The sequence below is a fragment of the Sorghum bicolor genome, chromosome 9, assembly GCF_000003195.3.
Source record: "Sorghum bicolor cultivar BTx623 chromosome 9, Sorghum_bicolor_NCBIv3, whole genome shotgun sequence".
Taxonomy (NCBI): Eukaryota; Viridiplantae; Streptophyta; class Magnoliopsida; order Poales; family Poaceae; genus Sorghum; species Sorghum bicolor.
The window spans coordinates 5,162,717-5,189,975 of record NC_012878.2 but is presented as its reverse complement, the minus strand read 5'-3'; the positions used below and the strand labels follow the sequence as shown (position 1 = coordinate 5,189,975).

General features: G+C 39.5%; 2 long non-coding RNA genes across 2 annotated transcripts; both read left to right on the top strand.

The window, feature by feature from the left end:
* On the top strand, positions 6,433-10,367 carry LOC110430550. The gene is made up of 3 exons (XR_002447898.1): positions 6,433-6,668; positions 6,756-9,944; positions 10,059-10,367. It is a non-coding gene; the product is annotated as an uncharacterized LOC110430550 (long non-coding RNA).
* On the top strand, positions 14,896-15,685 carry LOC110430013. The gene is made up of 2 exons (XR_002447185.1): positions 14,896-15,315; positions 15,414-15,685. It is a non-coding gene; the product is annotated as an uncharacterized LOC110430013 (long non-coding RNA).

Sequence of the window (27,259 nt, the reverse complement as noted above, 5' to 3'; positions counted from 1 at the left end):
CGAGAAAAAACCCTAATCCGATCTAGGGAGCGCAGCCAGCGACGGGAAGACTCACCGACGCCGGATCTGCGCCGCCTCGACGTCCGCATCACTGCCACCGCCGACGTCGTCAAAGATCCACTCCACCACTGACGTGATGGCCTCGGGATCGTCTTCCGCTGCCCCTGCTGCTCCTTCCATCGACGGTCTAATCCTATTAACCCGATCTATTAATTCCTTTGTATTTACAGTTCTTGTATTAGATCTTGTATAAGATATGCATTTGTTGTTTACAAAAGAAAGGAATGTCCCATCTAGATCTATTACTAGTCGATCCTGCACAGAATTTATCCATCACCAGTGTGTGTATGATAGTGACGATGACTGGGATGACTACATGGATCACATCCAGTCATTGATTGATAAGCAGAATGCCAAGACCATGAAGGCTAGCAGGGACTGACGGTGTGGTATGTTGTTAGTTTTTGTCTTTGATCCAGTGATTAATAATGATAGGTTTGTTAAATTAGTTTTGATTAAATAGTTTTTTGAGGAAGAGCTCAATGATCACATGATCTGAAGATAATAGGCAATACATGTACTCCACAATTCTGATTTGGTTGCTAGTAGCCTAGCATGTTGGTTAGCATTGGTGTTTATATGAATTCTTGTATTAAAATAACATAGGCTCACACCAGGCAGCCCAGCCCGAGTTTGATCTGTCCCTGCCGGGAGGATTTTGGCTACATTACCGAGAGCAGTACTGCTACTGTTCATACTGATTATTGGCCGATCATCCGTGGTGTGTCATGGCTTGGTATTATTGAACGGTCCAAAAATATATATACACCAGGCAGCTGCTGTACGTTCTATCCGTAACTCATTGACTCAGTAGAATATAAATTCAAAATATTGTTCGTTGGAACACAAGTTCTGTTTTACATGAGTAAAGTAAAATTCAGATTATATTTTTTTTTGATATTCTTGTAACGTGAAAGGTTGGGCAATTATTTGGACATCGCAGGTGTGTCCTCATCACGGAGCCTCTTCCATGACCCAAGATCTCCATTGGTTGTCACTATGTGTAGTGATGCATGCATTTTAGTGCTGCAAAATGCTCATAAAAGCAATTTTCTGATGTGGATGTGAGTGGGCCGGGACAAGATGGAATTTGCTCCTCATACACATAACAAGAGAGATTTCTCTGCGCCCCTCAATGTGGTTGCATTAGGAAAGTGCGTGGCCATGCCAATGTGATTAAATAGTTAATCGTGGTGTGACTAAAGAGTTAGTCAGAAGTCGTAATCCACTACAATATTGAGTGAAGTGCTGAGCTATCACAAGGGTGACACGAATCTCGTCTTGAGTTCGACTGGTATCGTTTGTGGTAAAAGGATTGAGATGTGAGTATATCAAGGTTCAGCTGATATGATAATTGTGTGTATTAAGGATTCAATATGTCACTCCTGTTAATCTGTGATGAAAAATTTCTATCACAGATCACTAAAAAACTGTCAAAATGCAATATCTGTGATGGTTTTAAATATCGTCATGGATTGAGCGTCATGAATTAACCTTCGTGGCGGTTTTTCAAAAACCATCACAGATTTACAAAATCTGTGACGATTTTGAATCGTCACCATAGAGCCCAAAACCTATTTAGGCCTTGTTTAGTTCCGAAAAAATTTCGGATTTCGCTACTGTAGCACTTTCGTTTTTATTTGACAAATATTATCCAATCATGAACTAACTAGGATCAAAAGATTCGTCTCGCGATTTACAGACAAACTGTGTAATTAGTTTTTGTTTTCGTCTATATTTAATGCTTCATACATATGTCGCAAGATTCGATGTGACGGAGAATCTTGAAAACTTTTTAGATTTCGGGGTGAACTAAACATGGCCTTAGCCCAACCCAAACCCATTTTCTGTGACGAAAAATAACCGTCACGGATGAATTACCATATTATCATGGTTGCTTGCATGGACTATGATGTGGATGCTTACATCACCATGTCTACCTATTTCTATACGTGGGCTGAAACTATAAGTTGGGCCGATACAACATTAGTTATAGCTCATTAAATTTAGACCATTTATAGCATCCAAACACCATTTAATCTGGCCCGTTTCTAGCTTCCTCTCATCCCAATTAACATACATCCATATCGGTAGTAAGCCCAGGTTAAAAAATCACATGTCCAAATTCATTCACAGTTACTTAATCACCACATAAATCCCAAAAAAATCCATCTCATCTTGAATCAGCAAGGAAGCACAAATAAGATTGATATACACTAAGGCTGACTAAATACAGCATAACTAATGTTAGTCAAGATACGGAGGGCATTATTCCCCATTGTTGAGTTTTTCAATCTCTTGTGACTGCTTTCCTGATATTACTTGATTTTTGAATCTTTCTTGTGACTGCAGAATCTGCAAACAATTAAGAATACATAATTAGATACTGCGTATGGTTGTATATCACATGTTGATTAAGTTGCATTTAGATTAAGAATAACATAAAGTTGGTGTAGGTAAAACAGTACATAAAGATTACAATTCGAATCATACTAACAAACCATGACGACATACCCTTTGCTAAATTGAATTTCCCAACTAAAACTGAACTAGTAGTTCTGAACTAAAACGGAAATTTGTTTCAGCCTCTTACGACAGCTAACAAGTAATAGTTCTGAACTAAAACTAAAATTCTCTCTATTTCAATAGAATATTGATTGAAATTTGCAAATGAGTATGTGAAATTGCACTCAGTTCTATGTTATATCTGCTGTATATTGGTCAAATATTTGATGAGAGATGAATGCAGAACTGCTCAACAGGGCTCGTAAATATTTGACCAACCAATTTTGCAACTAGCCTCTAGCATGAATAGCAGTGTTGATCCAAATAAAATTGCTCAACCGCGCCCATCGATGGAGAAGTGCAAGGGAGCGATGGCCAGATAGGTGAGCAACACTGGCGACTTGCATCAGTGCTAGGGAGCGATTGTCACATAGGCGAGTGACGAGAGAGCGCAATGACCGACTAATGCCAGCGAGCATTGAGCAGCTTCATGACCAAGAGTTGGCTGTACTTGTTGATATGTCATGGAGACTTGGACGTGTGTGTGGCTATTCAACATGTTGAACAAATCGAATACACGTACGTGGACTAGGGCAAAGGCCCATTTACCAGCCGACCAGGCCACCTAGGCCAACCCAAGATTTGAGTTAATAAAAGAAAATCAGGATTTGTGTCTTCTATTTTTTAAAAAAATATTCTTTTGTGCTACAAAATTATATTAAAGGAAAAATTATTTAAATAATCTATATAAATATACCTCTATATAATATAATATAACTAATATCAAAGAACCAAGTTAGAGCAGTCATTTAACAGTATTTTTCTCTCACAATAAATCAGCCAATAGTACTGCCTTGTTCGCTTGAGCTTATCAGCCGAATCTGCCAACTATTTAACAATATTTTTCTCTCACAATAAATTAGCCAACAGTACGGAATTCGATTCCAAAACGTATTAGAGTAGATAATGTGACTATTACATAAATCTCCTAATTGCAAGTTGTCCATGTAACCACTCAGAAAGTTGTACATCCCGATGCAACGCACACACATATTTTCCTAGTTAGAGACTAAAAAGAGAAACTACACTTATGTAACAATTCTAAAATTAGATTTTCAGTTAAAAAATTGAAAGCAAGGAAAGGACAGAAACTAGAAGGGCAAAAAATAAAAGGGCAACAGTCTCGGTAACCCTGCTGATTAAATGATTGCTCGGCCTCCTGATGAATAGCACTCGTCTCGTTTTTTTATGTCTAAAAATCCAATGCTCTACGGCCTGCAGTGGCATAGTGGGCTTTAGCTTAATCCTGCATACCAAGAACAAAAACAAAGAATCTACTTTGTATACATCAGGATTCGATTCCTGGTCTCTAGTTTTTTTTCCTATTTATTTTACCTGTTAAATGGTGGGCCACGCCACTCTAGGCCATGGGTTCGATTCTTAGGCCTTGTTTATTTTTCCTATTTATTTTACCTGTTAAATGCTGGGCCACGCTACTCTGGGTCATGGGTTCGATTCTTAGGCATTGTTTAGATTAAAAAAGTTTTTGGATTTTAGCATTGTAGTATTTTCATTTTATATTTGGTAAACATTGTTCAATTATAGAGTAACTAGACTTAAAAGATTCGTCTCGTGATTTATAGGTAAACTGTGCAATTAGTTTTTTTACCTATATTTAATGCTTCATGCATGTGCCGTAAGATTCGATGTGACGGGAAATCTTGAAGAGTTTTTGATTTTTGGGTGAACTAAACAAGGCCTTAGTCTTCAGTTTTTTTCCTATTTATTTTACCTGTTAGAGCATCTCCAAGAGCCTTTCTAAATCTCACTCTCTAAATTATCATTTGGAGAGCCATTTGCATAAAAATCGCTTTCTATATTTTTTTACTTTCCAACAGTTTTGCTAAATCTCATGCGCACTCTAGAGAGTCATTCTCGTCTTCTATATTTGCCTAGCGAAAAACCGAGAATAGACAATAGCTATATTTAGATGACCATTTAGAGAAGCTGTTGGAGGTTAGTTTTTTACTAAAATTGCTATTCCTAGCATTTAGGAAGAATATACAAAGTCTCTTGTAGCTCTTAGTGCTGGGCCACGCCACTCTGGGCCATTTCACGAACACTCGGCCACTCGGAACACGCCAGCGAACGCTGGGCCACTCGACCAAATGGGCAACGCTGCCTAATAATATAAATAAATAAAAGTATCACATTTAATAATTAGCTAAAAGATTAAACATGCTACGGGTTTTGTTCCTATCAGCACCAAATATGTTTAGTTTTGCCATATACGCACCATATACATTTAGCAAAATAATAAAATTATTTAGTTTAAATAATTTAACAAATCATCTATAGGGTTTGATTCTTTTTGCGATCACATTTTTTCTTTGCACTAAATATATGATAAGGGCTCATTGCTTTGAGCTAAGTAGGGTATGATGAATTTAAAATCATATATTGTGACGATATAAATAAAACCGTTACGAGTTAGCGGGCCTGGAATATCCACTTATGCACATCGGTGATGAAAAACAAGTTATCATCATAGATTGCGTCTATCAGTGATGGTATGTAAATCCGTCACCGAGAATCCGTCACGGATTAACAAGTTTCTTGTAGTGCCGCTAGATCCTGCTATTGACTAATAACTAAAAAATAGTTCTCGGTCATGGCCGTCTGCACATGAATCTAATGGATCACACACTTAAAGTGTTGGAACAGTGGCATGGATGATCGACTTTAGTGCAAGCGGGAGATTGTTGGTGATGTGCTGAAGAGGCAATGATACTTATGGATTGGATCTATTAGTCATAATGGTCCTCTAGGGTGGAAGCCTATTAGTGGGATCTATATAGGGACGAGGATCAACGAAAAGACATGCCTCGTTCTCCCCTATAACCTAGCTGCTGCCCGCTCTCTCCCTCTAGGACGCATGCCCGATGATAGCAAACCGATGTCTGTCAACCTACGTTCCATCTCTACACGCATGGATATTTTGGAGACAGTGCTGCTGTTGTTGTGACGGCGACGAAAGTGAGGCGAATGGATAGGCGGGCATATGTGTTGTTGTTGCAAGGCATCAGGATACACACCTACTTCCACTACATCGACATGCACGACATTAGGCCGAACTGCTCGAACTCTTCTCTTGCTGCTGCGCTGTGCAACAAGTAGTAGCAAACTATAATCACCTACTCTCATACTATCTTGGTTGAATGCTATAGATTAATATTATGTGCTAGCATATCGTACCCATTCACCTACAATGGCATCCCTCCCTCATTCCTTGTATGGGTACCAGTTTCTAGTGCATATTCTTTAGAAGCGAATCATTATTTAAGGAACCACCGTTGTACCTCACGTTCTGGTTGAATGGTCTGATATTCTTGGAACAATCTTGAAGCTTTGTAGCCATGTTTCTGGCTAGTCATGCTTGAGGACAAGCATTAGGGAGGAATGTCAGAGATGGTCGATTAAGGGAGGTATCAATTTTAATAGCCCCTAGTGGACTATCATATTGGGCACTCACTTAAGAGGGATCCTGACATGGTCAGTATGAAATGTCTTGAAAAATGCATTTACAGAGAGGTCAAGATTGCCTTTCTCAAAAAAAAAATTATTTACGGAGGTAGTAAAAATCGCCGGTCTGCCGCCTCCTAAAATCAATTTACGGAGAGGCCCGCCTCCGAAAATAGATTCATTTTTAGAGGTGGACCCTTAGAAGGCTTGTCTCGGTTAAAAGGCCCAAGGCCCATCCATAGCCCACACAAAACCCTAACTATAAAAGGCAACCTTCTCTCTCAGCTTCTCCACCTCTTAGCCGCCACACAAATGCTCGATTCTCTCTTGTGCTCAAGACTTCTTCCTATTTTTCCTGGCGCTTGCGACTCCTTCCCCTTCTTACTTATGCTCGTGACTCCTAGAGCAGAGCAGCAGCCGCCGCTCCCTCTCCATGCCTGTTCGGGCCCTGCATCTCTATGCGCTACTCCTCTCCACACTGCTACAGGAGCCGCCGCTCCAGCTTCACTCCTCTCTAGACCTGCCTCTCAACGAAGGACATGCGGGTCCTCCTCCAGCACGGGCGGCAGTGGGTGGCCAAGGTGGGACTCCATATGTCCTATGGGCTTGCTTCTCTAACGTTTGATGTCTTGCATCCTGAAGGCTCGATCTGATGGAATCCTGTGCAGGGCGACCATATCTGATGGATGGATCCAGATCTGATCGACGGCAGCCAGATCCATTGGAAGGTAGCGATAGTAGGGCAGGTACAGCTCTCTCCATCTACCTCTCTCTTCCCCTCTACACCTCTCTCAGACTTTCCTGCCCCCCTTAGATGATCTGCGGGCGGTGGGACTTTGGACCAGGTAGATCTAGGGGACACCGCGACAGGTGCATGGAGGGCTACATGTGATTTGCATGGAGGATACCGTAGACGGAGGATCTACATGCTGGACCTGAATCCAGAACCTCAAGTAATTTTCTAATTTTATTTTTTTATTTTTCCTAGTAGGTGTTGTAATGTGTCCACCTCCAAAAATACTATTTCCATATGCAGGCTTCAAAAGGTGTTCGCCTCCAAAAAGGTATTTTGGAGGCGGTCCTTTTGACCGTCTCAGTAAAAAGCAATTAACGGAGACCTTTGATTATAGGCGGACTGCTTCCTCGCCTGCGCAAAGCAATTTTGATCACCCACCAAAAAATTACTATAGTAGTGCTCCTCCAGTGAGGTGGTTTGTGCTTAAAAGAGGACACATTAATGATAGGTTCCCTTCCCCTAATGGTGTATCCTCATCCATGACATGACATGTCAGGTGGAGTGAGCGATAGGTGATGGTCTCCATGGCATGGCCTACCACGGTCATGGCCTCTCGTGTAGTGTGGCTTGTGCCGATAGATCAGGCCCCTCTGAGCCTGGATCTAGCATCTCTTATTAGTCTAGATCTATGCTATTGGATCTTGTTGTGTCACACAAATGATGTCAGAGGCCATAGCTAAGCATGGCAATGAATGGCCCTGGGCTCAATGTGTGTATGTTGAACGACACAACATTGGTGTGGCTACACATGAACTTCACGGCAATTGTGGCGGGCAACCGTGTTGCGGGTGATGCCTAGCCTTGGCTAGGAGGGGGGTACAACACCATGCTTAGCACACTGGTTCCATGGGTTACCGTGCGACATGACAATGCTCGTGGGCATGTTTCCCATATGTGGTTGTGTGGTGACGTCATCTGCATGTGGTATCCCATGGTACTGCATGGTCCCATCATTGTCCTCAACAACCGTGCCACCGTGCTAGTGCCCATTTGAAAAATGTTATGGTGACATCATCTTATTCATGGGAGATTAGTGAACCAAGGGCCGCATAACTTGAAAGCAATCACTTCTTGTGTATTGATGCAATTTAGATGGTGTGATCGTTAGGGAAATATTGAGCTTTGGTAGTCTTTGACATAGTGATCTGATTTCATTCTTGGTACATTTTTTGTTACACAAATATATGCTTAAATTATTTCATATAGGATATTAGGGAAAACATTAGTTTTCATTTGAGAATTGCATTCAATTTATAACTTAATGGAATAGGAATTGTACTATGAGATTTCTTGAAAATAGAGTTCTGAAATATGTTGCTTGGTACTTGACTACTTTGCAAATCATCTTATAATTTGAGATTGTCTAGTTATAAATTATTGAACATGCTAATGACGGCTAGGGTCTAGGTGCACTAGATGCGATTATGATCAATTGAAGGGCCCCTTACGGGTATAACAAGGTTCTAGATATGGACTTAATATAAGTATGAAGTTACCTGAGTTGATCTGGGATAGTGTAGTTATATGTTTGCTGGAACTACTGCTGTTGTATCTGTAAGGTCCCCTTCCATTGAATAGAATTGCATCTAGTGCTCCAACACCCTAGCCATCATCTAGCCCATTCCTCAGTTTCTAATTGGACAATTATTACCAAATTAAAAGATGAATATATAGTCTTAAGTACCAAGCAAATACTGCACAACTCTACTTTTCGTGAAATCCTTTAAACTCTGATTCTTATTCTATTACGTGAAAAATCAAATGTGATTATCAAATGAATATTAATATTTATTCTTATATCCTATAAGGTAAAAAAAATCTGAGGATACATCTGTCTAACAAAAAATATGCTGAAATTAAGGGATCATGTGTCAAAGACAAAGAAAGTTCAATTTTTTCATGACTACCTCCATAACAGCACACCATCTGAATTGGTGCACTAGGCATAAGGATAACTGCTTGTAACTTACCTACAAGTTACAGTGTGGCTATTGGTGTACCAAATGAACTGGGTGATATCACTATAGAGGAGGTCAAAGGGACCCTCGTGGTGGCATGGTGTTGAAGGTGATGGTGCTATGTAGTTGTCACACTAGGCTGCACGCAGATGACTTTATCACACATGCATGGAACTGTCGTTATGGTGCTCGTGGTGCTGTTACCCCTACTGGTGTCTATGGCTCTAAGGTGCTGTATCCAGGAGCTTGATATGGTGCCACTGCTGCCACAAATTAGCCAACAAGTGGAGTTCATCGATGTCATGCACAATCATGGTCGACATCTGTGCTCACGTGCCACAATGAAATCCAATGGTATAGTTCTGGCCAAAGATATGCTTGATCCAGGCTCTGAAGGGCCAGATCTATCCGCATAGGCTGCACGAGAGACATTGACTATATTGATGGTCAAGCCATGCCATATACATTGTCACTCTATCTCACGCTCCACTAGGGAAGGGAGCCCATTATAGCTGAACCTGGTCTCTGACAAGAAATCAAAATCAATTTGTTTCCCTATCCTTGTATAACTGCAGAAATAAAAGAAACAATGTCTCTATAGTAATGTTTGCATTGCACATCCCTTACCAACCTCATCGTGTGGCACTTCAACCATGATCAAGCCTTAAGTTTTAGATGGTGCACTGGATGTTGGAAATTACAGCGTGTTAATTAATTTTGCAGTTCTGTGTTAATTAGAATCACCATATTAATTGTGTAGGTTTGAATATAATCAATTCCTGAAATGATGCTGTTTCGGTCATTGTGAAGCAGGCATAGTTTGTTATTTATTTTGATGTGCTTGCACTGCAATAGAAACCTCTCATGTACTAGGAGCAGTGAACTCATCCTGTTCATAGTTTAATATGGCGATGCCCTTCTGTTCAGTCTGACATCAATTGAGCTTTACTTGATTATTTGTCCAATTAGCTGCTCCAATTTTTTGTTTTTGGAGAACACACTTTGATTTTGTTGCTTTCTTTGAATGAAAACATGTAATGATGGAGGAGTCAGAGAAAGCTCAAAGCCATGTGATGAAGCAGGTAACAGCGAGCCATGCGCAGGTGATTGAACTATGGAGAAAGGACTAATAAAATTGATGTGTCCACTCAGTTGGTACCTGCTCCTAATGTGATGAACTTTTGACTCTCACCAATTGGTCTCTCTTTTTTTTTCAGGTACACCATTGGCACCAACAGATGTAGGCAATGCGATGTTTCCAGCATTAGTTTCGTGTTTATGATTACTAGAACAATTGGTGTATCTTGTTCATATCAGATTACTGATTTGCATGTGTCTATCTAGCTTTTGGTTATTTTGGTCTGTGTATGCTAGCAGCTATCGGAAACATGCATGTTTCCATTTGACACAAGCTTTCGATTGTTGATATACGTTTAGATCTTTGAAAGAGCACCCTTGTATCGGGGCAAAACTTTTATTTCTAGCACTTGCAGTGAGCTTGGTTGAAGTAATGCAACAACTGAGAGACATAGACAAAGAAAGATGCATTAGTTAATTGTGCTTTGGTTAGAAAATCAATTGCATTTGTGCCTAATTCAACATTTTTATTTATATGGATGATTTGAATTTTGGTAGTTTTTATGTGAAACCATAATGTACATCATTTTTCCATGATCTCTATTTTTCAAATATTTTCTTTTCCCGTTCTATGATGAAACATATCACTTGTACTACAATTTCCATGTTACCACTTTGGAAGTGGTAGACATGTTGGCTGTCCTTATTTCAATAGCTAAAGAGGTGGTACAAATCAAGGGGGTGGTTCCGCATTTGATAGATGAGGGACTTTCGGTCCTCCAGTATGCGGATGACACTATTATCTTTATGGACAATGATCTGGAGAGGGCCAAAAACATGAAGCTCCTGCTTTGTGCTTTTGAACAGTTATCAGGACTCAAGATCAATTTCCATAAAAGTGAATTGTTCTGCTATGGTGCAGCCAAAGTCCACCAACTTGAAATTATGCAAATTTTTGGGTGCAATGTAGGATCCTTTCCATTTAGATAGCTGGGAATTCCTATGCACCATAGAAAACTTTTGAATAAGGACTGGAAACATGTTGAGGAAAGATTCCAAAAAAGACTCAGTTGTTGGAGAGGGAAGATGTTGTCAGTAGGAGAGAGGCTCGTTCTAATCAACTTCGTGTTAAGTAGTCTCCCAATGTTCATGTTTTCCCTTTTTGAAGTTCCAAAAGGGGTTTTGAAGAAACTAGATTACTATATCTCATGGTTTTTTTTGGCAAAGTGATGAACATAAGAAAAAATATAGATTGACTAAGTGGGAGGTAGTTTGCACACCGAAAGACCAAGGGGGACTGGGGGTCCTAAATTTAGAAACTCATAACAAGTGTCTCCTTAGTAAATGGTTGTTTAATCTATTAAATGGAGATGGGGTCCAGCAGCAATTGCTTAGGAATAAATACCTAAGGAATAAAAGCTTGACATAGCACTAGTACACCCGGCGACTATAGTGGCGGTTCCAGAGGGGTTTACATTGGCGGCATCCAATACCGCCAGTGCCATTCGACAGTACAAATCAGCAAATGTACAATCACTGCCAAAAGAGTCTTGCACAAAATAGTGGGGTTCGTTGTGATGCCATTGATGAAAAAGGCAAATGTACTACATATTATGGGTTTGTTCTTGAAATATGGGAGCTACACTACGGTGTCGGTCTTGACATTCCAGTCTTTCGATGCCAGTGGGTAGACCTCCAACAAGGTTTCAGGGTGGACACCTATGGCCTGAGAATTGTTGACCTGGGTAAAGTGGGTTACAAGGATGACCCGTGGGTCCTTGCTAACCGTGTTGCACAGGTCTTCTATGCAGATGACTTAAGCCCTGAGAGAAAAAAGGAAAGGAGGCCGAAACATATAGCTGTCCTTGGGAAACAACAAATTATTGGAGTTGAGGGTGCTGAGAACTTCATTAACCAGTTCAGTGAAATGCCTCTTTTTACAGACCTGCCAACAAGGATAAAAAATGTAGAGTGAAGTATTCCAAAAGATTCAGTGCCCTGGTTCCACACTGATGGACAAGAAAGAAGAGTGTAGCTGGCTAAACTCTGTGCATCGATGCTTGACATGATTTATCATGCAATTCATATGTATCCAATTGTATATAAACCCAGAAGTCCTAGTCGCGAAATCCTGCACGAGCCATGCAAGAAGATGGCCCTAGTAAAAATCTGCTGGCCACAAAGGTGAAGAAGTCTCCTGCAAAGGGGAACTGAATATTGAGTTGTGATATTTTGGAAGCTTTGAGCACAGGTCTGGTATTATTGTGGTATTGTAGAATTTGTTATGTTACTGTAAGTTGAATGAACGACTTGGTATGGTATTATTGTGGCCTGAGTGGATATGTAAACATTGCCTTAATTGTATGGTATTATTCTGGCCTAAATGGATATGTAAACATTGCCTTAATTGTAGGCTGCCTGAACAACTTGTAATGACTTGGTTGTGTGTCATGTATGCCTATATATCTTCTTCTTCTTTTTCCAAACAGGGCTAATTTTGTAGAGCTCGGCTTTCAAAAGAAAACTGGTGCTTATTTCGAAAATTTGGTTTTTGATATTTGATCAAAATTTGCAAGAGATGGTTATGGTTATGTATTGATTGTTAGCTAGTCTTAATCTTGCAAATTTAGTGTATATATATAATCTTGTTTATCTCTTATGTATTGTTGTTTATGTATACCGTTTATCTCGTATCTTGATCAAATTCGTATTGTTGATATATATCTCTTGGTTGATGGAATAATTGAATTGGAGCCCCCCCAACCCTCGGTTGGAATTAATTCCAAGCCTAACTGGAAATTTCCGAGCTTTGGTTGTACTGCTCGCGCGGACAGAGAAGCATCGGTCGGAAATACTTTCGATCCGAACCGGAAATTCGCGTCCTCTTTTTCTTTGCTGTCCTCGCGTGGTCGACGACAGAGACCATCTGTCGGAATTTCTTCGTCGCTTAACCGGCAATTCGGGTTTTTTAAAAAAAGAAAACACATCTACGTACCGGCCGGGCCGGGGCTGTATATATACGTTCTCGCTTGTGTTTGGGCCTTTCTTCACTTTGTCAGCCCAACAGATTTGGTGAGAAGTACCCTCGCGCGCGCGTGCACGCGCTGTATTGATCCGGTCCGCAAACACAGGCGGCTGTCACTAAAACACAACTGTAAAAATGGATTTTTAGAGGCGGATAACATACAAAGCCGCTTCAATAAAGTTCACATTTACACAAGCGGTTCCCAAAGTTAAGCGGCTGCAGAAAATGTTTTACAGAGGCGGTTTATTTCTCTGGTCCCACCGTTTTCTTTACACTGGCGCCTGGTCTGTGAGAACCGCTTGTACAAAAAACAGGGGCGCTAGTATAGTGAGCTGTTGTACTAGTGTAGGCTCAACACATGCCTGGGGATTCTCAATTTTGGCCTAGCCTTATGAACGTCAAGATGGAGTTTCTCTCATTAGGCAAGTTTGATCTAGGTGACGGATCTCAAGTGCGGTTTTGGGAGGACTCGTGGATAAGGGCGTGTCCACTAAAATCGCAATGTCCCACACTTTTTAATGTCGTGAGAAAGAAAAATGCATCAGTAAGATCAGTAATGTCTATAATACCGTTAAATGTAGCCTTCAGGAGATCTCTGACACGTGTTAATTTGCAAGCATTGTTTGTGGCAAAAGGATTGAGACATGAGTAAGGTTCAGCTGATATGATCATTGTGTGTATTAATGATTCAATCTGTACCACTAGATATTGCTATTGACTAATAACTCAAAAAATGGTTTTCTGTCATGGCCGTCTGTACATGAATCTAATGGATCACACACTTAAAGTGTTGGAACAGTTGCATGGATGATTGACTTTAGTGCAAGCGGGAGATTGTTGGTGACGTGCTGAAGAGGCAATGATACTTATGGATTGGTTCTATTAGTCATAATGGTCCTCTAGGGTGGAAGCATATTAGTGGGATCTATATAATGAGGGGTGAGGATCATGGAAAATACATGCCTCGTTCTCCCCTATACCCTAGCTGCTGCCCGCTCTCTCCCTCTAGGCCGCATGCCCGATGATAGCAAACTGATGTCTATCAACCTACATTCCATCTCTACATGCATGGATATTTTGGAGACGTTGCTGCTGTTGTTGTGACGGCGATGAAAGTGAGGCAAATGGACAGGCGGGCATATGTGTTATTGTTGCAAGGCATGAGGATACCCACCTACTTCCACTACATCGACGTGCACGACGTTAGGCCGAACTGCTCGAACTCTTCTTGTGCTGCTGCGTTGTACAACAAGTAGTATCAATCTATAATCACCTACTCTCAGACTATCTTAGTTGAATGCTATAGATTAATATTATGTGCTAGCATATCATACCATTCACCTACAATGGCATCCCTCCCCCATTCCTTGTATGGGTACCAGTTTCTAGTGCATATTCTTCAGAAGCAAATCATCATTGAAGGAACCACCATTTTACCTCAAGTTCTGGTTGAATGGTCTGATTTTCTTAGGACGATCTTGAAGCTTTGTAACCATGTTTCCGGCTGGTCCATCTTGAGGACAAGCATTAGGGAGGAATGTCAGAGATGGTCGATTAAGGGAGGTATCAATTTTAATAGCCCCTAGTGGACTATCATATTGGGCACTCACTTAAGAGGGATCCTGATACGGTCAGTATTAAATGTCTTGAAAAATGCATTTACACAGAGGTCAGGATTGCCTTTCTCAAAAAATGTATTTACCGAGGTAGTAAAAACTGCAGGTATTATGAAATCAATTTATGGAGGTGGTCAAAGCATGCTGCCTCCTAAAATCAATTTACGGAGAGGTCTGCCTCCAAAAATGGATCCATTTTCAGAGGCGAACCCCTTAGAAGGCCTATCTCGGTTAAAAGGCTCAAGGCCCATCAATAGCCCACACCAAACCCTAACTATAAAAGGCAACCTTCTCTCTCAGCTTCTCCACCTCTTAGCCGCCACACAACTGCTCGGTTCTCTCTTGTGCTCAAGACTTCTTCCCATTTTTCATTGCACTTGCGACTCCTTCCCCTTCTTACTTATACTCGTGACACCTAGAGTAGAGCAGCAGTCGCCGCTCCCTCTCCATGCCTCTCCGGGACCTGCATCTATATGCGCTACTCCTCTCCACACTGCTAGAGGAGCTGCCACTCCATCTCCACTCCTCTCCGAACCTACCTCTCTACGAAGGACAGGCGGGTCCTCTAGCACGGGTGGCGGGGGTGGCCAAGGTGGGGCCCTTTATGTCCTGTGGGCTTGCTCTATGAGGTCTGATGTCTTGCATCTTGTAGGCTTGATCCGATGGAATTCTATGGAGGGCGGCCATATCCGATGGATGGGGCCAGATCTGATCGACGACAGCCAGATCCAGTGGAAGGTGGCGATAGTAGGGCATGTACAGCTCTCTCCATCTCCCTCTCTCTTCCCCTCTGCATCTCTCTCTGACTTTCCTGCCCCCTTAGCTGATCCATGGGCGACGGGACTTTGGATCAGGTAGATCTAGTGGACACCGCAACGGGTGCATGGAGGGCGACAAGTGGTGTGCATGGTGGATACTGTAGACGGAGGCTCTAGAAGGTGGAGCTGCATCCGGAACCTCAAGTAATTTTTTTTTTATTTTTTCTGGCAGGTGTTGTAGTGTGTCCACCTCCAAAAATACTATTTCCATAGGCAGGCTTTGAAATGTGTCTGCCTCCGAAAAGGTATTTTGGAGGCGGTGCTTTTGACCGTCTCGGTTAAAAGCATTTAACGAAGACCTTTGATTATAGGCGAACTGGTTCCTTGCCTGGGGAAAGCGATTTTGATCACCCACCAAAAAATTACTGTAGTAGTGCTGCTCCGGTGAGGTAGTCTGCGCTTCAACGAGGACTCATTAATGATAGGTCACTACAAGAAATGTGTGGTTTTTTGACATTCTATTATGTCACAATATATGGAATTTTTGTCACAATTTAAGATTTGTGACATTCATTTGACGAAAATCTAAACGTCAAAAAACCACCGTCACAAATTTGTTATATGACATTTCTATATTTAATGTCACAAGTGTATGACATTGGTTTTTTGTCACAAGCCCTTAGCCATGCTATGTAGACATCTGACATGGCGTTGATGTGGCAAGAGAGAAAAATGTCATAAAATTGAAATACAGCCTGTTAAGGCCCATGTGACTAGCAGGCTTACACTAGGCCAGAACAAAAAAATAGCCCACTTGTTTTGTAGTTTTCAGCCCATTAAGCATTTTAATATTTTTCTCCAGGCCATGTCAACTTGAAACAACATTTTGAAAGAGTAAATGATTTTAACTGAAAAAGTCATCAACCACAAAGTCGTCATTTTTTTCAAATTAAAAATTTCTATTAATGAAACAAAGTCACATAAAAAGATGGATCAAATAATATCTATAAGAACAAAATAAATTAATATGAAAACAAATTAATATGGATCAAATAAATTTTTATTATTCTTTTCTTTTTATATATATTGCTTCTTATTTATGGCACAACTCCAGGATGCGCCCGCTTTGGGTCGGCCCATGGCGTGGCCTGCTGCGTTTGTGACCAAAGCCGAGCATCCTAGCTAGCAAAGTCTCAGCTTAACCATTAACGTTCAAATTTATAATGGATAAAAAAACCAAGCTGCAGTATGACTACTTTATAGTATAATCCTTGAAATCCCGCGTTCAAGCCCCATATTGACTTTTTTCAATGTTAATTTATATAATATGTTGGCAACATGGACATTAATATTTAAAAAGATCAATAAATAAATTTGTGACATGCAAAGTCTGTCATTGATTGATGTCATTTGTAAATTAGACTTTGTGACACAGAAATTCCTCTATGACGTAGCAATTATCGTCATTGGATGAACTTGAACTAAGTACATGACGTTTTTTATGACGTACAACTTTCTATTGTCACTAAGTTGAAGTGTCTAAAACATAATGTCATAAATTGGATGATATAATGACATTATGACCTATTGTCATACTAAATACGTCAAAAAACCACACATTTCTTGTAGTGGGTTCCCTTCCCCTAATGGTGTATCCTGATCTATGACATGATGTGTCTAGTGGAGTGAGCGATAGGTGATGGTCGCCATGGCATGGCCTGCCATTGTTGTGGCCTCTCGTGCAGTGTGGCTTGTGCCGATAGATCAGGCCCCTCTGAGTTTGGATCTAGCATCTCCTATTAGTCTAGATCTATGCTATTGGATCTTGTTGTGTCACACAGATGATGTCAGAGGCCATAGCTGTGCATGTCAATGAATGGTCATGGGCTCAATGTGTGTATGTTGAATGACATGACATTAGTGTGGCTACACATGGACTTCACAGCGATTGTGGCGGGCAACCGTGTTGTGGGTGATGCCTAGCCTTGGCTAGGAGGGGGTACAACACCGTGCTTAGCACACTGGTTCGATGGTTACCGTGCGACAAGATAATGCTCGTGGGCATGTTTCCCATATGTGGATGTGTGGTGACGTCATCTGCATGTGGCATCCCATGGTACTGCATGGTCCCATCATTGTCCTCAACAACCATGCCATCATGCTAGTCCCCATTAGAAAAATGTTGTGGTGACATCATCTTATTCATGGGAGATTAGTGAACCAAGGGCCACATAACTTGAAAGCAATCACTGCTTGTGTATTGATGCAATTTAGATGGCGTGGTCGTTAGGGAATTATTGAGCTTTGTTAGTCTTTGACATAGTGATTTGATTTCATTCTAGGTACATTTTTTGTTACACAAATACATGCTTAAATTATTTCATATAGGATATTAGGGAAAACATTAGTTTTCATTTGAGAATTGCATTCAATTTACAACTTAATGGAACAGGAATTGTACTATGAGATTTTGTGAAAATAGAGTTGTGAAAAATGTTGCTTGGTACTTGAAGACTTTGCAAATTCATCTTATAATTTGAGATTGTCCAGTTATAAATTACAAGATGAATATATAGTCTTAAGTACCAAGCAAATACTGCACAACTCTACTTTTCGTGAAATCCTTTAAACTATGATTCTTATTCCGTTACTTGAAAAATCAAATGTGGTTATCAAATGAATATTAATATTTATTCTTATATCCTATAAGGTAAAAAAATCTGAGGACTAACAAAAAGTATTCTGAAAATCAAGGGATCACTATGTCAAAGACAAAGAAAGTTCAATATTTTTCATGACCACCTCTATTACAGCACACCATTTGAATTGCATTAGGCATAAGGATGACCCGCTTGAAACTTGCCTACAAGTTACAATGTGGCTATTGGTGTACCAATGAGCTGGGTGATGTCACTATAGAGGAGGTCAAAGGGACCCACGTGGTGGGTGTTGAAGGTGATGGTGCTATGCAGTAGTCACACTAGGCTGCACGCAGATGACTCTATCGCACATGTATGGAACTGTCGTGCCTATGACCGAGGTGCTGTATCCAGGAGCTTGATATGGTGCCACTGCTGCCACAAAGCCAACAAGTGGACTTCATCACTCGCCATGCACAACCATGGTCGACATATGTGCTCACATGCCACAATGAAATCCAAATGGTATAATTCTGGCCAAAGAGATGCTTGATCCAGGCTCTGAAGGGCCAGATCTATCCGCGTAGGCTGCATGGGAGACATTGACTATGGATGGTCAAGCCATGCCATAAACATTGTCACTCTATCTCTCGCTCCACTGGGGAAGGGAGCCCACTATAGCTGAACCTGGTCTCTGACAACAAATCAAAATTGATTTGTTTCCCTATCCTTGTATAATTGCTGAAAAAAAAGGAACAATGTCTCTTCAGTAATGTTTGCATTGCACATCCGTTACCAACCTCATTGTGTGGCACTTCAACCGTGATCTAGCCTTATGTTTTAGATGATGTGCTGGATGCTGGAAATTACAGCTTGTTAATTTTGCGGTTCTGCCTTAATTAGAATCACCATATTAATTGTATAGGTTTGAATCGACTTCATTCCTGAAATGATGCTGTTTCAGTCATTGTGAAGCAGGCAGGTTATAGTTTGTTATTGATTTTGTTGTGCTTGCGCTGCAATATAAACTTCTTCGTATAGTAGGAGCACTGAACTCAGTCCTGTTCATTGTTTAATATGGTGATTCCCTTCTGTTCAGTCTGAAATCAGGTAAGTTTGTTTTGTTAGATTAGCTACTATTGAGCTTTACTTGCTGTCCAATTAGCTGCTCCATTTTTTTTTGTTTTTGGAGAGCACACATTGATTTTATTGCTTCCATTGCATGAAAACATGTAATGATGGAGTCAGAGAAAACTCAAAGCCGTGTGATGAAGGAGGGAACAGCAAGCCATGCTCAGGTGATTGATCTATGGAAAAAGGACTAATAAAATTGATGTGTCCATTCAGTTGGTACCTGCTCCTTACGTGATGAACTTGACTCTCACCAATTGCTCGCTCTTTTTTTTCAGGGACACCGTTGGCACCTACAGATGTAGGAAATGCGATGTTTCTAGCATTAGTTTCATGTTTATGATTACTGGAATATCTTGTTCATATCAGATTACTGATTTGCATGTGTCTAATGCAACAACTGAGAGACATAGGCAAAGAAAGATTCATTGGTTAATTGTGCTTTGGTTAAAAAACCGATTGCATTTGTGCCTAATTCAATATTTCTATTTATATTGATGATTTTAGTTGTGGTCTAGATTTAATCGGCCTTTTTCTGAATCAATCATGATTTGTATAATAGTTTTTATCTGAAACTATGATGTACATCATTTTTTCATGATCTCTATTTTTCTAATATTTTCTTTTCCCGTGCTATGATGAAACATATCAGTTGTATTATAATTTCCATGTTACCACTTTGGAACTGGTTATGTGAAAATCGATTTAAGAACTAGTCAATAAGGCTACTTAATTAACTTCTCTAAACTTACCTTCTCCTCTCGTGAGACGATTTTCAAAATGTTTAGAGTCTAAAATATGTGTTCAAAAGTTATATATTTTGAAATTTAAAATTTACAATTCCTAAATGATTTCAAATATTCACATAGTTATTACCAAAGTTCTAGTGGGCGACCTGATGTACATGCTTGATATTGACATGTGTTTATGATTTAAAGACATCTAGAGTCTCAAATATATGTTTGAAATTCACATGTTTTGAGATATTTTTTTTTAATAAAAGGTTTCCCGCGCTTTATTACCATAAAGCGACAACATCCAAGTTCAGCAAATGTGCTAGAATGCAACAAGTCTAGTCCAGCGCTCCAACACGCCAAAAAGCCATACCTCACAGGAGAAACAAACTCTAGAATGATTACCACCGAACAGCATAGGGAGAAACTAGGACCTATTACATGAAAACATCATCACATTGCCTGATTCCTCCAAATGCCGAGCAGATTGAACCGATCCTGATGAATCCATCCTCCATTTGATCCTGGGTGCTGAGCTGTCCTTGACTTTCACCATCATAATAAACTGCTCCAACTCTTCCTGGATCTCTGACTTGAACATCGGCAACCAGCCCCTGAGCATCCTGCCCAGCTACGTGTGAACACCTTCTTCATCCCCATCCGTGGTACCACCTGAAAGCATAACAAATTATGTAATTTCCAAAGCCCCCAAATCACCGCTGATGAAACAATATTACAAACCATGATTTTTTATTTGATAACCATAAAGCAGCCACAGATTCAAAATTGGAACCAACTATCTTAGAGAAATAGGCAGAGATAAAATCCCAAACATTCACCGCCACACAACACTGAAAAAATATGTGAGTAATTGATTCTCCTTCTGTACAAAAAACTATCTTTGATGGAGATACATCTTATACCAAAGCTGCAGTACTTCATAAGATTTAAAACTTTATAGTTAAATTTTTTTTGAGTAAAGTCCACCACTGGTCTCTAAACTTGTTTTGTCGTGTCATCCCAGTCCCTAAACTCACAAATCGACGATTTAGGTCCTCGAACTTTTTCATCTGTGTCATCTTAGTCCCTAAACTTGTTCAACTGTGTTATTCTGGTCCTTAAACTTAGAAATCACCTGTTTAGATCCTCAAAATTATTTAGTTGAGTCATATCCAATATAAGATCATGAAATATTGATAATATAAAGACATGGAAGTGTGTGTGCAGTGGTAGAGAAGTGGTAGTGTTGCACCAAGTTGTGGGTTCGACTCTCGAAAATCAAAAGTTTTTGGTTTTTTATAGGTTTTTTGAAAAACTTTAATGGAGGGTTAATGGTATTAACGTCATGTCTGCCTCCATTAATAGTTGATACGGGCAAAGTAATGCCTCCATAGGTCTTTACTAACAGAGGTCTTTGATTGGAGATGGTTGGACCGCCTCCCAACCGCCTCCATTAATCAAAATTGTGCTCCTCTATTAAAGAGGCAAGAGAAATAAATTTGTAGCTCCCGCATAGAAAAAAAGTGTTGTATAGAGTTAAACAGATGGAAGCATGAAACAAGAACCCAGCAAGTCTGAGAATTACACTGTACCATAGACATGAAACTCAGAGACTAACGTTGAAGATACAATAGATCGAGAGGATTACATCCGAGCTTTCCAGCTTGATTTTTATATAAAAAAATGATCGAGAGGATTACATCGGAGCAATAAAAAAATGTGTTAGAATTAAGGTACACCTTATATATTAAAGGCTGTGTGCTTCTTTAATAGGCAGAGGCCCAAACAATATATTTTAAGACTGCAATTCACTTGAAAACTAATAAAATCTTCCTTTATAAAAAATGTAATTAATTCAGTTTACTAGCATGTATAGTGTATCAGTGATGATACTAACAACATCAGCGCCACCATCAACATCTCTAGTTGGCTCAAGCTTTTTAAGCTGGTCAAGGAGTAATCCGTAGAGAACACTGCCTCACGCAGTCACACCAATCCAGGCCAAAAAACAAGTAACGGGCACCTGAGATCTAACTGGTGTAACATCAGGTGGCTCGACAGAGAGTCTTGCTTCTCTGTCTTTTGCTCTTTCCATCTACGGGGTAGAAGGAAGAAGCACAAGGCAGCGTAAGGACATGCGGCCCAGGGTGGATCTGTGGAGGCATCCACGACTCGTGATTCGGTGCGACACTTGGTTCTTGATGCTTTCGATCTCCCAGATTCTACAGTATGCTTGTGCCAATCTTCCGTAAAGATTTTCTCACAGTAACGTATACACTACTCGTGATGTTCCTCCAGATGCCTCCTAATCCTAAATACACTCTATGTCTATGTCCTGTCTCCATCTCTTCAAATGCTACTTTCCCCAACAATCCTCCTCCTTCTCTCTCTCTCTCTCTGTCCACAGATGACTTACCTTTCCATTAGAATTGAGCTGCAAAACTAGTTGTTCAATTCAAAGGCAAGAGTAGACACTTGCTTGTCAAATTATAAGAGGTTGGAGAAAGAGGACTATACCAATAAGAGATGAGTCATTTAATTTTCAAGCACCTTAAATAATGGGAGGTTGGTCCCGAGACATTAGAAGACATTAACCCACAGATGCAATGTGGTCACTTTTCATGCACTGCAGAATTAGAAAAAATGGGAAATCCATCACTGGGTGGAGGACATTAATTGCTGCTGGATACCAATTTTTTTAGAGGAAATTAAAGTGATCGATCATATCTCTGATAATCAAGCAACTCAATGGCCACGATCCATCCTTGAAAATGATTTTTAGCTGTACGCCTCCTACGAAGCCGGTTTGGATATTGATGTGCAGAGTGTGTCTTTGTAAATTGTTGTCACCGAAAAAAATCACAACCACATATAATTGGATGGAGACAAATTTTAGATTAAGATTGTATACCTCGGTGTTATATAAAACTTTGCACTTAACAAACTTTTTGAATCAAGACTGTTTAGAGACACAAATATTTAAGTTACCAAAGTTTCGAATTTTCATTTTTCTAACATCCTCATCAGATGTTACATGTTCTATACCAAAGTTATAGATCTCGACATAATCTATAACTTTGTTATTTACATTTTTTTATCCTTATTTGTTTTAAGTTTGCAGATATTGGAATACAAAAATTGAATTTTTAGAGTTTTTTTTACCTTAGTACGTTGGCATGGTATATATTACATATATCATGTTGTATAACTCTATAGTTGACAACTTCATACAAGATAGTTTGGGTCCCAAATATGCCTTATTAAATTTTAGATTTATTTTAAAAAATGTTTTAACCTTTTATTTTCTAGAGGCAGCCCCTGTAGAAATTGCTCCCACTGAGTCTACTAAAGAAAATGTCATCCTATTGCGATGGTAAGGAAGACTGTCTATGCTGTATTCTCGGTTATTGATGCTCATATGTACATCCAGTTTAGTACTAGTGTTAAAAAGTGCACAAGCTCACAATATGAATAGGCATTGCATGCAAAAGGCCGTTTAGGGTAAGAAGGAAATCATTAGTTTAGTGAAAGGAGAGCTTCACTAGCTTAATTTAATTTGCAGAAAAAGGCAAAAGGTTACATGGAAGTTGCACGAAAGCAACAGATCGAATTGCAGGTGAAAACATTCGGCCTTTTCACGAGGAGTGGAGCCTGAATCTTGTGTGAATATCCTTGAACCAAACACGCAAAAGCCAGATGGAATGGTTCCATCCTGTCCAGTGCCGGCCCTGAATTTTTTGAGGTCCGGGGCGAAAAAAAATCTGGGGCCCTTTATACATTATTTAGTTCTCCAAAAATCAAAAAATTTTAAATTTTTTTTGTCAAATCGAATCTTACGGCATATGCATAAAGCACTAAATATAGTCAAGATCAAAACTAATTACACAATTTGCCTATAAATCGCGAAATGAATCTGTTGAGCCTAGTTAGTCCATGATTGAACAATAATTGCCAAATAAAAACGAAAGTGCTTCAGTACCTAAAACCAAAAAAAATTAGGAACTAAACAAGGCGTAAGGAAATTTTTTTGGTTTTGGCTACTGTAGCACTTTTGTTTATATTTGGCAATTATTGTCCAATTATAGACTAACTAGGCTCAAAAAAATCGTCTCGCAAATTACAGGTAAATTGTGTAATTAGTTATTTCTTTTATCTTTATTTAATGCTTTATGCATGCGTCTAAAAATTCGATGTGATGAAAAATGTTAAAAAAATTAGGAACTAACAAGGTTGTAGTTGTTGTTATTATAGAATAAGAGCTTGATTGGTTCCCCTCGCAAAATTTTAGTCACTTTAATAGCTAAACTTTCAAACACACTGACTAAAAAAGAGCTAAAATAGTTTAGTTACACAAGTCACCCAAGAGTAGCTAAAATAGTTTTAGCTGACTAAAATTTAGTAGGAGGAACCAAATAAGGCCTAAATATTCTACATCGTAAGCCAAAACTAAGCAGAAAAAAAGCTGAATAGTATTGAACAACGTTGAATATCATTGAGTACTACACCATGGCAAAAAATAACTGAACAACACCAAAACGTAAATACTAAACGATACTAAATTCTGTTCAATATAATAGTTTGGAGTTGTAAAATAGTACTTGTATATATATACTCATAAATACTTAACTCTACATGCAAAAGCAATATTCATATGCAACAATTCATATAAATATACAAATACATTAAAAATTATTGTATGGTTTGCATACTTGGGGGTGGGGCCCTGTCTAACTGGGGGCCTAGGGCGGCCGCCCCGCTTGCCCGCCTCCAGGGCCGGGCCTGATCCTGTCTAACCCTATGAACTAGACACATCCTAGACCATCCTGTTTTGTTTAAACACAATGATCGAGAATGATTAACATCCGAGAGCCAAAATTTATAAGAGAAGGTAGAGCTTAACAACACAAGTGCAGGACCATGATGATTACTTCTTAGCACTGGAATGTTTATTATTTATTTATTTATATGTAACTAGTTCAGTTTACTAGCATATAAGTCCATCAACAGCATCTCTAGCTTTCCATGTTGGTCACCAAATAATCTGAATAGAATGTTGCCTCACATAGGCACACCTTTTCAGACCAAAAATCACGTCACGAGCACCTGAGCTCTCACTAGTATGACATCTAGTGGCTGGAGAGAGTCCTGGTTCTCGGTGTTTAGCTCCTTCCACGTTTCCACGGTAAGAGGCAGAAGCACTAAGCAGAGTCGTAGAGATGGGTAGCCCAGGGTGGATCTGCGAAGGCATCTAAGTACGACTCTTGGTCCAGTGGAACATGTACCAATGCTTCTAGATGCAATTGACCCCAAAGTTCTACAACTTAGTTGTGCCAGACTGCCCCAGGCAGATATGCCCAGTTCTGCAGTGTAGATTTTCTCACAGTAACTTGAAACACTACTTGTGTTGTTGCTCCAGATGCCTCCTGATCCCAAAACACTGTGTCCCATCTCCATCTCTCTAGATGCCAATTTCCCAACCATTCTCCCCTCTCCACTGATTACTTACTGGGTTTTTTATAGTTTTGAACTGCTAACTAGCTAGCCATTCGAAGGTAAGAGTAGAGACTTGCTTATCAGATTATAGACTACCAATAAGAGATGATCAAGTCCTTTTTCATGTCTTAAATAATGGGGTGAGGTTGCTAGTAGGTCGGATGCACACTATTTCCACATTTATATTGACCCTATACATTAAACCACACATGCATTAAGGTCACTTTTTTTTATGTACTACATAATTAAAAAAAATGCGAAATTGATTGTTGTGTGTAGGAAATTTGCTGCTGATGCCCACCTCGGGCACCATGTCATCAACCAGATTATGTATACTACCAAAAACACGATGTTAGAGGACAATAAACTATATCTTTAGTGACAGTTAAAATGATCTATCACATTTCTAAATTAATAATCGAAGGGTTCAATGACCACGATCCATCACTCAAAATGATTTTTAGCTGTGCGCATAAGAAGCACTCTCAAAATTGATTTCTAGAGGGTTCGTCTTTGTAAAATGTTATCATAAAAAAATCATAACTTTTGTGTGCATATATATATATTGGATGGAGACAAATTTAACATTAAAATTGTATAGCTGGATGTGATCTAAAACTTTGTAGTCCTCAAATTTTTAATCAAGATTGTTTAGAGACACAAATATTTGTTTTAAGTTATCATAGTTTGAAATTTTACATTTTTCTAATAACCTCAGATTTTTACATGTTCTACAGCGAAGAATCAATAAATATATAGTTTACAAATTTTTTATCCTTTAAGAAACCAGGATACTGGTTTTCTGTTCTCATATATATTGGAATACAAAATTTGAATTTTCGAAAGACGTTGTTTGTTGACAAGGTATATACAAAAGTTACTGTTCACAAGCCATCTTTTTAACTTATATATGTTTCTATTTGAGATAGCCTGGCCGGTTCTCTACAAATATCTCCAATGAATGGTACAAAAGAAAAAGAAATCTTACTATCACTCGCTATAGCCTGTGTTGTATATTAATTACCATATGTGCGTCCAGTACATCAATCCTTTCTTAGAACCAGACATACACCTTATGAGATAGTAGTTGTAGCAGTATTAAAAACTACGCAAGTTCATTTCAGATCCAAAACTGTTGTATGATCAAGAAACACCAAAATCATTGGCAACGCGGAGCAACCACAGTCAACCTTCAATACTAGTCATAACGCACCTCCCCTCAGCATAGATGATTTATTTGATAATTGGTCTAAGATGGGTGGTAAAATTCATAGTTCTCTATTATTAACAGCAGCGATAGTGTAATGCTGGACGGTTTGGATAACAAGAAACAAAGTGGTTTTTGACAAATGCAGACTGAAAACTTTTTTGCAGGTACTATTCAGAGGAATACATTGGCTCCGGCAATGGGCAGGACTGTAGCGGTGTGACTTTCTAAAGGACCAGATGCTATTTGCTAGACAGTTTTTGGCGACATCAGCTCTACATTTCTTTAGATCTAATGGTTGGTTATCAGCTAGGTTTATTGGTACTTCATAGTCAAAACTTTTCTTCCCATTTCGTTTTTCCTTAGTGGTTTGGGTCCTTTGTTGGTCGATTGACCGCTTTGTGTAATAATTTATAATTGGTCTGATTCTACTTATGGTATATAAAGATGGATATAAACTATCCTTTATCTAAAAAAACTAGTTAGAAAGAATTGTTACCTGTCATACGTACACTAGTACAAAAAAGCTCTAAGCTGGAGGTGGATTCTTTTTTACAGGCGGTTTCCATTAAAAAACACCAATGAAAAGAAATAGGTGGGACCGACTCAAGAACCGCCATTAGAAAACTATTTTCACTAGCGGTTTTGTTAAGAAAACCCTAGTGGAAATGGTGCATTTTCACACGTGGTTCTCCTAACACTACTATTTCTACAGGCGGTTTTCTTAAGGAACTGCCA